We start from the raw sequence: 12,511 nt of genomic DNA, 5'->3' as shown, positions 1-12,511 counted from the left end.
GACACGCAGCTTATTCTGCCCTCATTTACACAGCATCAAGCAGAAAAGTTCCCACACAATAAAACTGCAGCCCCTGCTTGTGGCTGAGGACCCTGTGTTTCCTACAATAAGAGCTCAGTACACAAGAGAGAAGATGCTGAGGACCATGAGTGGAGCTGAAGAATCTCCTGAGGAGGAAAAAGGAAAGGTCGTCTCCATTCTCTACTCATTTCTCCAAACCAGAAAACTTGCTTCGGAGCTGAAAATCTGCAGCTCTGTTTAGAAGTGAAGCTGCTTAGATCTCAGCAGAAGAATATTGCCTGGAAGACTTAAAGCTGCAGTAGAAACTGGGAATCACTGAAGGAAGAGTTTGCAAAGCAAAGAGAAAAGCCCTCCCCTCTTCTCAGGTTGGGGCCTAGGCCTCATGTCTTAGTCCCAGTTTCTCCTTTTGCCCAGCGAAATACACAAACACATCACAGCTGCAAAATTATGACACTTGTTAAGTCAGTTCTGGAAAGGGAGAATACAAGGGTCATTAGTACAACTTTGGATTGAGGATTTACCTGCTTTGATCCCAGTTGACAGCAGACAGGATTAGAATCTTCCTCCATGGGGGTCCACATTGACCCCGTCCCCAGCCAAGCCATCCTGTAGCGCCTGCTGGATGCCACGGTCAGTGGCCTTGAAGGCTGTGAGCATGTCCAGGGTCTGCTGAGGGTCTTTAAAGCATGGGCCCAGAGGAGGAAAGTCTCTAATCCGTGAAACTTCTCATCCCGCCAAAAGCATACAATGAAGGCTCACTCCTGTGCAGAAAGCCAGTGTCTGACCTGGTGCTGACCGTGTCCCTCACCTCTTGGATCTCCTGCTTTGGGGTGTCTGGGTCCTCACTGACATCCACCTGGGCTTCTTCCAGGTTCCAGAGAGAGAGTCCAGCCTGTACATGAGTCACTGTTCCACTGCTCTGAACCTTCCCTCCTCAAGCTGCTGCTGACTGTTCCTCAACAAAAGCTGGCCTGGCTGCCACCACCTTTGGGTCCCCAGACCTGGTGCTGCCTGCCTCCTCTCCTTCTCAGGAAATGATCTTCTCAGCTGCAGTCAAGGACACTGTGGCTCCTGCTTTCCTGGGGCACACAGCTGCGAGGGAAGCTGAGGGCAGCAGGAGGCTCAGAAGGCAGTGACACCCTCAGGGGTGGGGCTGCAGACCTGCATTTAGTCCTCAGAGTGCTGCTGGTGGGCCAGTGCCTCCTCCGTGCTGTCCCAGCTGCCCTTGATGTTCTGGTGTGTCTTCCCCATGGTCCGAGGTGTCCCAGGGTGATGTAGCTGAGCTTGGCCTTGCCATGGCTTCTCTGCCTCCAGCCAGCTCTTCTTCAGCAACTTGGCGTTTCTGCTTCTCCTTGCGGGACCAGGCGCCTCCTAAACCGCTCCGCGCTCCTGTGGAGGCCGGTCCTCAGCTCCCTCCCAAAGCTGCACTAGATGTCCTGCACCTGCGCTCTTCCTGGCCTTCAACCCGGCCTCAGCAACTTGTGGCGCAGGCTCTGGGCCATGGAACATCGCCGCCACCAAGCACCTTCTCTTCCCCTGACCTCCAGCCGCACCGTGGGTGCTGCAGCCGTTGGGGCCCTGCTAGCCTTCTGCCCAGCCACTGGAGAGGAAAGGAGAGCAGAGCAGAGCGGAGGAGAAGGGAGGACAGGGAAGCCTTCTTGGGTCTGGGCAGATGAGCTCCTCCCACAGAGGGTGCAGCAGAGGAGCGGGTCAGGGCAAGAGGGGCTGGGGCTGTGGGAATCCTGCCCACAGTACTGCAGCCTCTACCTCTGCTGTCAGGCAGGGAGGTAGGCAAGGTAGGGGAGGGAAAGGGGAAGTGAGAGGGACTGGACCTCAGGTGCCTGGCAACCAGCAGTCCCTGGGCTCAGTGCACCTGTCACCTGCCTGTGGATGGACGCGATCTTCTTTGGTGCATTCAGAGTTGAGTTGTCATAGAGGGGGAGAGAGTGAAGTTTCAGTCTTCTGCATGTGGATGTCTACTTTACCCATGACCATTTGTTAAAGACTTTAAAGACTTTTCCCCAGTGTCCGTTTCTGGCTCCTGTGTTGATAATCAAACAGTATCTGATTGTTTTGGTGTATGTGTCTGTTTAGATGCTGGTGCATGCTGTTTTCGTTACTATGGCTCTGTTGTATATTTTCAAATCAGGCATTGTGATACTTCTGGCACTGCTCCTTAAGCTTAACTTTGATGGGCTATTCTGGGTATGCTGTCCTTCTACATTGATTTAGGATTCCTTTCTAGTTCTGTGAATAATTTCATTAATGTTATGATGACAATTGCACTGAAAATGTAGATTGTTCTTGGTAATGTGGTCATTTTGACTACATTAATTTTGCAGGTGCAGGGACATGGGCGATTTTCAGTCTTCTGTTTTCTTCCCTTTATTTAATCAATGACGTGTCATATTCATTGTAGAGTTATGTCACCTTCTTTGTTAGGTTGATTCTTACGTATTTGATTTCCTTCTTTATTTTTTAATTTTTTTTTGGTTTTTCTCCGGTACGAGGAACCGAACTCATGACCTTGCGCTTGCCAGTCAAGTGCTTTTGCCGCTGAGCTAAATCCCCAGCCCTGATTTCCTTCTTTGAAGCTGTTGCAAAATTTGTTTCTGATCTCTTTCTGAGGTTTGCTACTGGTGTAGATAAGCTACTGAGTTTTCGTGTCAATTTTGTCTCTTGCTACTTCACTGAATTTTTCACTTTTCAAAGTACTTCTGAGGAAAACTACAGTTTTCTAAGTGTAGGTTAGGATCATTTCATCTGCAAGTAGAAGTGATATGAGTTCTGCCTTTTCTATTAGTATCTTTTCTATAACTTTCTTTTTCCCAAATGCTCTGGCTAAAATTTCTAAGGTATATTGAGCAGGACTGGTGAGAATGGAACCCTCCCTTCCTTCTTTCATGGAAAACTTGTTACTGTCATCTCTTCTACTATCACCTTGTTCATCTCTAGGTTTATTAAATTAGGTTTTTTTCTATTTTGTGGTCAGTTTGGATCCAGGTTTATGATTCTTTCTATTTTCAAAGAGCCCATCCTTGATTTCATTGACCTTCGTATTGTGCTTTTCCTGTCTGTTTGACCAGTTTGAGCTCCAATCTTCATCACGTCTTTCTTTCTTCTGCTGTTGGATATGATTTTTTTTTTTCTTAGACCTTTCCATGCATCGCTAGGTTCCCTACTTGTGATCTTCATGGTTGTACTATGTGGGCACTCATAGCTCTCAGCTTGCCTGCTAGGACTGCCTTGGGTGTATCCCAGAGATGCTGATGTGCTGTGCTTCCATCTTCATCTGAGTTGAGAAATTTTTTAAATGTACCCCCTGAATTCCTGACCCACTGCTCATTCCAAGGTGCATTGTTTCATCCGGATGTGTTTGTATGGTGTCTGCACTTGCCTTGCTTTGATTTCTGGTTTCATTCCTTTATAATTTGGTAAGATGTGTAAAATTACTTTCGTTCATTTTGTTTCTGTTCAGAGTTCGTGGTCAATAGAATGTGTTTTGGAGCAAGACCCATTATCTGCTGATAAGAGTGTGTATTCTTCTGCTTTTGGATGGAATATTGTGTTGTGCAGGAGACATGGGGTATTACCCTGTGGAGTCCATTCAATGCATGATGTGGTTGAACTCTGATGTTTTTGTGTTGAATATATTTCTTCTGAATGACCTGCCTACATGTGAGAGTGAGGTACTGAAGTCACCCACTGTTACTGTATTGGGATTGGTGCATCCGTTCCGTCAAGTAGTACTTGTTGTATGAAATTGGGCATAACAGTGTTCCTTGCGTATGTATCTCGATAACTGTGCTACCTTCTTGGTGGATTATTCACTTTATCATATTGTAGTGACCTTCGCTGTCTCCTGTGATTCATTTAGAACTGAAGTCTGGTTTTGTGGATATGATTTTATTTCTGCTTGCTTTGGATTCCATGAAATACCATTTTCTCTCTTCTCACTGTCACTCTGTATGTAAACTCTTTGTCACTGTGAAAAACTACTGGAGAATAACAAGTTCAAGCATAAAATGTTTCTGTTGGCCCTGGGTTTCAGAGGGATCAGTCTCTGGTCACCTGACTTCCTGATTCCAGGCCTGAGGTGAGGCAGAATGTTAAAGATGAAGTGCAGGCGAGGAAAGCTGCTCCCTTCAGGGCAGCTCAGCGCTGCTCCTGGCAGGAGGCAGAGATGGCGAAAGGGCCTGGTTGGAGGTGCCCACAGAGAAAAAGTTCTCCTCTCAGCAATGATCCCTGTGATGCACTTCTTCCAGATAGGCCCTGCTTCCTAAGGATCACATTGAATGATGGATTCACACATTGATCAATCCCCTGATGATCTCAGAGTCCCCATGATCTAAGCACTTCCCAAATCCTATGAGCTTCAACACAATGATCACAGAGCATTATACCGTGAGTTTTGGGAGGATGTTCTAGACATCGAGATCAGTCACATCAGTCTGTGCATGTCTGCTACTCACCTGTGTTTCTTTCCAACAGAAAACAATTGGTCTCATTTTTACCCAGTCACGCACTCTGTGTGTTTTAACTGGAGAATGAAGACTATTTGCATTCACCGGTATTACTGAAAGACATGTAGGACTTCCTGCATTTTGTCCTTATTCATATTTTTGATTCATTGCTAATTCTTTCTCTCTCTCTCTCTTTTTTTTTTTTGCAGTACCGGGGATCGAACTCATGACCTTGCACTTGCTGGGCAGGTGCATATGCCAGTGAGCTACTTCCCAGCCCTCTTTGCTAATTCTCATAGGCTCACTGTGTAGGATTCCTTGATGTATCTTTTGTAATGCTGGCTTAGTGTCTTTAATCCTGCTGTTACTGTTGTGGTTGTCATTGTTTTGAGACAGAGTCTCACTGTGTAATTGAGGCTGGCCTCAAACTCCCTGTGCAGCCCAGGCTGGCCTCAGACTCTCTGTGATCCTCATTCTTCATCCTCCCACGTGAGGGAATTCTAGGTATGTGCCAACACGCCAGCTCATGAGTTCCCTTGATCTTGGGAGGTTTTTTTTTTTTTTTTTTTTTTGCTTTTCTCTGGTACCAGGAACTGAACTCATGACCTTGTGCTTGCCAGACAAGTGCTTTTACCACTGAGCTAAATCCCCAGCCCCAATCTTGGGAGGTCTTTATGCTTATCTCAGAAGGTCTTTCATTTTTTCTTCAGGTCTGAGGGATAGTGTGACAGCTAAGCTCCATTCAGGGGCAGGACAGTCCTTCTTACTGGGACCAGGAACTGTGTGTTTCTCAGAGCAACAAACCATAAAGGATGAGCTTCTAATGCGGTGGGTTCTAATGCATCCTTTGTCGTGTTTATTCTCTCCACAATAAATCCTTTAGATATTGTTGCGGTACAGTACGTGAAGGTTCCCCAACAGCATTTTTGTAGGAGAGAACACAAATCCTTAGGGTTTACCTGCTCTGTTACACGGCACTAGAATGTCGAGCATGAAGACCTTAAGTCTCATGAGCTCTGCTGATCAGATGCTGTCAGCCTTTACAGTCTGCACAGATCAGTGAACACTGCTAACCCACAACAACTGCTCAGGGCCTGAGAAACCTCTGTGGGTTGCATGACTTCTACTAAGCATTCTGGCTTCTGCAGCTGCCTTGACTAAAAGTTCACCTCGTTCCATGCAGCTTTTTCTTATAGAAATTAATCCTGCAGTGCCCTATTTTATGTTATAGAAACATCAAACAGGCCAGGTGTGGTAGTTCAGGCCTGTAATCCCAGCACTCTGGAGGCTGAGGCAGGAGGATCACTGCTAGTTCGAGATCTGCCTGAAACGCAGCAGAGTTTTAGTTGTTTCTTCCTCTATCTTCACTTACTTGTTCATACATTAAGGACTTACCTTTCTCTGTCTAGAAGATGGGATTCCATGTTTTTCTTTAAGAAGGATCTGCCGCCTCCAAACGGGTGTGTTCATGAAACTTTTATATTTGCATCCCCAACAGCACAAAAATAGCATTCCTGAAAGAGACAATTCAGTCTTTTTGTGTCCAGTTGAGCTGAGTTTGATTTCAGCAGTTCAGAGCAATATCGTTTTAAGCATTTAGAGAAAAATATTTTTGTTGCAGGCAATCCCTGGTCATTACGAACAACCACTGATCCACTAGAGCCTGTGAAAGGAGATTCAGGTAGTGGTCACGTTTGGGAGTGGTATGTGCTACCCATACAGTAAAACCTTAATGCAAAGGTCTAACATTCAGTGCAAGCAGTACTATGAAAAATAGGACCCACCAGACACATTGTCATTCAGTCACCTCAAAATAGTCCTCCTCTGGCCTTGACTGTATTTATTCCATAGTCCTTGCCACTTTCTGAAGTATGTCTGAAAGTTCTCTTTCATGAATGTCTTTCCAAGGTGTGACCAAAACTCTGGGGAACATTGCTCCCGAGTGCCATCCAACAGAGGGGCAGGTCTGCAAAATAAGTATATGTGTTGGTCACTGTGAACTCTTCTCACCTCTCTGTACTGTAGAGTTGTAAAGTTTATTACTTCTCTCTACGTGTGTTTGGGTACATGTCACGCAACTTGCCTGTACTCTGTACTCTACCCCCTTCTCAGGGAAAAGAAATTCAGAACCACAATGAGATATCAACACCATCCAGTTAGAATGGATGTTACAGAAACATCAAACAGGCCAGGTGTGGTGGCGCAGGCCTGGAATCCAGCACTCTGGAGGCTGAGGCAGGAGGATCATTGTGAGTTCAAGTCCAGCCTGGACTGCAAAGTGAGTTCATTGCCAGCCTGAACTGCACAGTGAAACCCCGGCTCAAAAAGATAGAATTAAAACCCCAAAATGGGAAACATGAAACATTCACAAATGTTCACAAGAGTGTGTGGGAAGAGGGAAACTTCTTGCTTTGATGGTGAAAATGTAAATTCCTATGGTCATCATGGAGTACAGTATTAAGATTCCTGAAAAAATTTTCAAACTAACTGCCAGTATGATCCAGGTATCCCCACTTTGGAATACATATGAAATGTATCAGGCTACCAGAGAATCACCTGAACATCCATGTTTACTACCATGTTATTCAAAATAGCTAAGATAGGGAATTAGCCTAGACAACCACCCTAAAATGGATGGGTAAAATATGTGGTAAATATTCACAATGGATTATTATACAGCCATGAAAAAGAAAGATATTCTATCCTTTGCAGCATGATAGGTGGATGGGAGGTCATTATGCTACCACAAATAAATCAAACAAAGGAGATGACAACTCCTTGTTTTTTCTCCCCTGTAGATGTTTTAAATTCCATCAAAATCTGTAATTCTGTAAGATTTTTATACTTGGTACATTTTCCATTCTTTCCCACTTGTCCTTTCTTTTTTTTTTTTTTTTCCTCCGGTACCGGGAACCGAACTCACGACCTTGCGCTTGCCAGGCAGGCGCTTTTGCCGCTGAGCTAAATCCCCAGCCCCCCCACTTGTCCTTTCTTTTTCTCTGTCTTTTAGTCTATCTGCATACATTAGTGTATGGAGAGATTAGATATTGAGTGATTTAGGAAGACCCTGTCTCAAATCATAAATACAAAAGTTCTGGATGTTGTTCCATGAGGAAAGGTTTTGTCAATAATAAGAGAAAAGAGGAAGAAGAACAATAACAGCAAAAAAAGAGAAGAAAAGATGACTCTTACTTATCCTGTGAAGTGATACTTTGAGACAGTCTGATTGTCTGGTTTCCCAACAGTCTTCCTCAGAAGAGTTTTAGTATGTATTGACTTTTATTGGATGAATTGGTTATCATTGTAGGTGTGTGATTAAAGGGGATTTTTCTTTTTCCTTTTTGGTACTAGCGTGGATTAAGAGATTTTCAGGTTTCATTTTGACATAGTCCCTTTTCCGTTTCTGATTTAACTAACTCACTAAATAGCCCAGGCTAGGCTCAGTATTTCAATCCCTGTGCCTCAGCCTGCTAGAGTGCTGGACTTACAGGTGAGCACCATGACACCCGCCCAGCTCATGTATTACTTTTGCTGAATCAGTGAATTAGAATTCATGTCTTTTGTTATATATTGGGGTGCTCACATTGACAAAAACACAGTCAGTGTGAATGTAGTCCAGCTGGAGCCTGTGTGCCCACTAATTTTCAGCACTTTCTTACATTCTGATAAGCGAAAATATTTCAAACACCTTGTTTTTTCCTGCCTCATCCACAGGATGAACAAATTCTGTGTTCATGCCTTATTCCTTTACCTTGTTTGCTCACTAGATGCAGACAGAATCACCTCCTACTGCCTCTAGGAGTGATGGCTAAGAGACTGAAAAACAATTCCAAGCTAATGTCACCCTTCACGAGGTCCTAGTTGAGCCGGGTGTGGTGGTGTATATGTACAGGGGCAGCACCGGCAAGCTGAGGCAGGAGGATCTTGAGGGTGAATCCTGCCTGGGCAGTAGAGCAAGACCTTCTCCGAGAAGTAAAATAATATTTTGATAGGTGTGTGTGTGTTGTTCAGTGGTAGAGCACTCTTCCTTTCCGTCCTCAGGACTGCAGAAAACAAAAACACTGTACCCCTGATTGAGGCTGGACATGATGAAGTCCCCTTAGTCCTAGGTCCTCAGGGTCCTGAGGCAGGAGGATTTCATGTGTGAGGCCAGCCTGGGAAGTACAGTGAGAACCTCTTCTAAAATGTTGAAAGGCTGGTGGTAGACCTTTGAGATAGGGCACCTGCCCAGCATGCATGAGGCCCACAACTAGAAAAAACATAAGTCCCGGACTTACGGAAATCTTTGTATATTCCCTTCAAGAGAATTTCAAGCATGCATGCTTCCCTCCTTTCCTTGGAAGGATAAATGTCCTGTGTAGTGACACATTGTTTTTGTACCCAATGTCCCAGCATCCTGAGGAAGCGGTCTAACCCTCTCCAAGGACAGTTTGGATCAGATCCGAAGATTGCAAGTTGAATGTCTAAGAAGCCTGCACCTTCTCACCTTCCAACTATTCCTTATGGGGATCCGAGCAGATCGCCCATGTGTGCCTCAAGTGCTTCAGCTTAGGGGTTCAAGCTCTGTTGGACTCATGTTTTCCAAGTACTGTAGTGGGAACCCACTGATAGGCTTTGGTTTAATTCTGAACCAAATAGGATGTACCTGGAGGTTCCAGGTGCTGCATGAAAGGATCTGGCTACATATGAGCAGGACAGAGCCGAATACTACAGGACAAGAGATGGAGATTGTGGACACTGGCAAGCACTCTGGGTGGCTGAGTGCAGAGGTGGGACTCACTGTGGGCCTTATATGGAAGGCTTCAAGGCCAGGTTTGTCACTGGCTGTTCTCAAGTCAGTGACAGAGTCTAGGAAGGACACCAAGGCAGGCCGCCTCCCAGGAATCACAGAACTCCCTTGACAACTGGTTTGTTTCAGGACCTCCTAGCAGTCTTTCTCAGTTTTTTTGAAGCACATGAGAGGCTACAGCCATTCTACTAAACCCAACCATTGTGCTCAACCCAACCTGCCTTCTCTCCTTCATTTGACACATGAATTGGCATCACAGTCTCACAGCTGTGCCAGTCACTCCTGATTCTCTTCTCGTTTCTGGCACAGGGTTGTACACAGCCGATTCTTTGTAGATTTGTCCGTGTCTTGGCCCCAACTGCCCGGAGGATCTGGACAAACATGGCGATCAAAGACGGAAGCTGGGACATCAGTGACAGGAGGCAAACACAATAACCCCGAGGAGAAATGGCAGTAGCTTGGAGCACAGTGGAGACAATAGGGGTGCAGACAAGTCACATTTTGGTTTTGTTTTCAAGACTTAATGCAAAGCCAAAAACAGGAAGAAAACAAAGTATAAGCTAGGCTTGAGTAACTTAGTGTGAAAACCATGGGTTCAATCTTCATTCCCACAATAAAGGGAGAAAGATAGAGAGACAGAGAGACACACACACACACAGAGCGAGAGGGAGAGCGAGAGAGAGAAATAGAGATAGAGATAGAGAGAGAGAGGGAGATGGACAGAGAGAGGGAGAGAGAGAAAAAAACAATACTAGATTTGCTGATAAGATATGAGATACAAGAGGAAGTAATCCATCAAAAAGGACTCCTTTGTGTTTGGCCAAACCAATTGGAAATGCGGAGTCTCCTTCACCTGAGATGCTAAAAGCTGTGAGAAGAACATGCTCCTGGACTCAGACTAAAGACTTCGTTTTAGACCTAGTGGGCTGGAGATACTATCAGATACCCAGAAGGAAATGTCACAGAGACAGTGGATTCCATGGATCTGGAATTCACAACAGGGTATTGGCTGAAGATAGAACTTCCGGAGTTAGTGTACAGGTGGTGCTTGATGCCGTAGAGCTGAGTGTGGTCCTTCAGTGAAAGATCATCAAGAGAAATTCTAGGAACTGAGTCCTAGTGCATAAATTTGGCAGGTGAGGAGTAGTCGTCAAGAGACCAGGGAGGTCATGCAGATGGAGAATTGTGGAAAGTGCCTGACATTGGTGTTTTCATCGGGTCTGGCCCCTGCTGAGAGTAACACTGCTTTGCCGCAAAGGCTGTTTTGTGTGACTTTGAAGTCGCTGCCTCATGGGGTTTTCCCTCATGGATGCCCCACATCTTTTTCCATGTGTTCACTCTCAATCTTACTTTTGTCATGATTTTCAGATGCAGTGAATCATAAAAGTGAATTCACTTTTCACAAATGTGATTTGGCAGGGTGTCTTTCCACATAGATCTGAGTACTTTATATTACAGTGATTGCTTATTGGGGTCTGATTCTATAAATTTTATTTCTGCCTGCATTTTTCTTTCTGTTTTACTTTCACATTCTTCCAATATTTTAGACTGAGACATTTTTTCATTTCAGTTTGCTCCCTCTACTTGATTCTTTCTTCATGTATTTTCTTTTGACTTCTGTGTTCTTTATGTCTTCCACTAGCGGCTGTCCTTCCAATTTTAACTCAATTTTTCACAGTGGTCTAGACTTGCTCTCTACCTTAATGCTGATAACTATACAGTCAATGCCAGTGCTACTGTGCCCCATAATTTAGGTCAGGACTTCCCTCCCACACTCCAACAGTACTTAGCAGACTGTTTCTGTGAAGTTTGCCACATATTCATCATTGCTCACTAGTCCTACTTAGAGATCACGACTACCTAGCATCAATTCTGTGTATTAAAGAAGCACTCTTTAGACTTTCCATTGTGCAATACCTTTAATTGATAAACTATACTCTTTTTGTTTGAATGGAATGCACACTCTGTACACAGCTATCAGTGGGACATTTCATGAACCTTGACCTGGCCTATCCTTTCTTCCAAAGCATCCTGTTTTTGTGGGAAAAATTGAGTCAGCACGAGCCAGGAGCTCAGGAGAAGGAAATATTACTGATGCTGGTGAACCCCAGAGGAGTAATTCCCAAGTCTGAGGCACTGATTGCAAAGAGCTTGCCTTTTTGAAAGGGAGGCAAACAAGTTACAAGAAGGAGATAAGCTTTTTGCTAAAGGTTAGGGTACAGTGAATATAGTTGTGGGCATAATTGTGTGTCCCAAAGTTGTTTGTAGCACATGCACAGAAGTTTCAGTTGATGACAAATCATATAATTTAGCTGAGTTAGGTGGCAGAGAACAGAACGCCTGCAGCTTTATTGAACAAGATGGCTACATCTAGGTCAGAACCTCTGCTTCACTGTCACAGCTCCCTGGGGTGGCCTGGGAAAGCAGCTGCCTGCAGCTTTAATGGTACACCATGCATCCCCCACCTCCTGGAGGAGGCCTCACCAGGGCCCTAATGGCATCATCATTCCACTCTGGCAATGGGACTGGAGGTCTGAGGCCACACCCCGCTGTGTTTGGTTCAGTTCCACCCTGGTTAGCCCTCTTGTAGGCAGGCAGCAAGAGCTGCACAGGGCGTACTGGAGACAATTCCTAGTGATTCACTGGACTGTGCTGAAGTGCTCTCACCCTTTTCCCCCCATTCCTCCCTTGAGCTTTCTGAAAGGACACAAAGGCAGAAATTAGCTGCAGCCAAAAAAGGTTAAAGCTCACAGAGTCCCAGCCCCTCAACCCAACTGAGTCCCCAAGCTGGTGCTCCTTGCTGAGTCTGTGCACCCCCGGAGGTGATTGCAGAGGGACCCTCAGCGCTCCAGTGCCCTCATCAACTCCCTTCCCAGCCCCTCTCCTCACAGCCAGCTCTGCCCCCTCGCGGCCTTGGCGACCCTGGTGGTCACTCCTGGGCCCCCACTTGGGGCGTGGCACTGGCCTCCTGACACCCACACCACACCTCCCTGACTGTACATTAGAGGACCTTCTTCCCTTCCCCCTCGTGAACACTGAGGCAGGTCGGGGCACAGACAGAATCTAGGGACATGGGGGGAGGAGTAGAGAGTGCTTCAGTTCAAGTGCACTGGACACTGTCACCCCTATCCCTCACCGGACCCTTCATCTTCCCCCTGGGCCCCTAAACTGTCTTTAGCCCCTTTCCGGTTTCTCTGGTGGAGACACAGATCTCCACCTAGAAGGACGTGGGAGCGCA

The 12,511-nt window shown here is 45.7% G+C and overlaps 1 long non-coding RNA gene across 2 annotated transcripts in view; it reads right to left on the bottom strand.

Moving 5' to 3' along the window:
* LOC102007099 overlaps positions 1-12,511 on the bottom strand; it is a 28,026-nt gene that overhangs the window by 9,835 nt on the left and 5,680 nt on the right. Inside the window, exons 4-6 of one of the 2 annotated variants that reach the window (XR_001232930.1) lie at positions 6,292-6,450; positions 5,880-5,998; positions 556-1,621 (exon numbers count right to left, since the gene is read on the bottom strand). This is a non-coding gene — a long non-coding RNA (uncharacterized LOC102007099). Of the gene's footprint in view, positions 1-555; positions 1,622-5,879; positions 5,999-6,291; positions 6,451-12,511 lie in introns of those variants that run through there. The other variant, XR_260037.2, reaches the window with a different exon arrangement.

Source organism: Chinchilla lanigera, unplaced genomic scaffold (genome assembly GCF_000276665.1).
Source record: "Chinchilla lanigera isolate Chin_1 unplaced genomic scaffold, ChiLan1.0 scaffold00012, whole genome shotgun sequence".
NCBI lineage: Eukaryota > Metazoa > Chordata > Mammalia > Rodentia > Chinchillidae > Chinchilla > Chinchilla lanigera.
The sequence above is the reverse complement of the archived record's forward strand: the minus strand, read 5'-3'. Positions and strand labels throughout refer to the sequence as shown.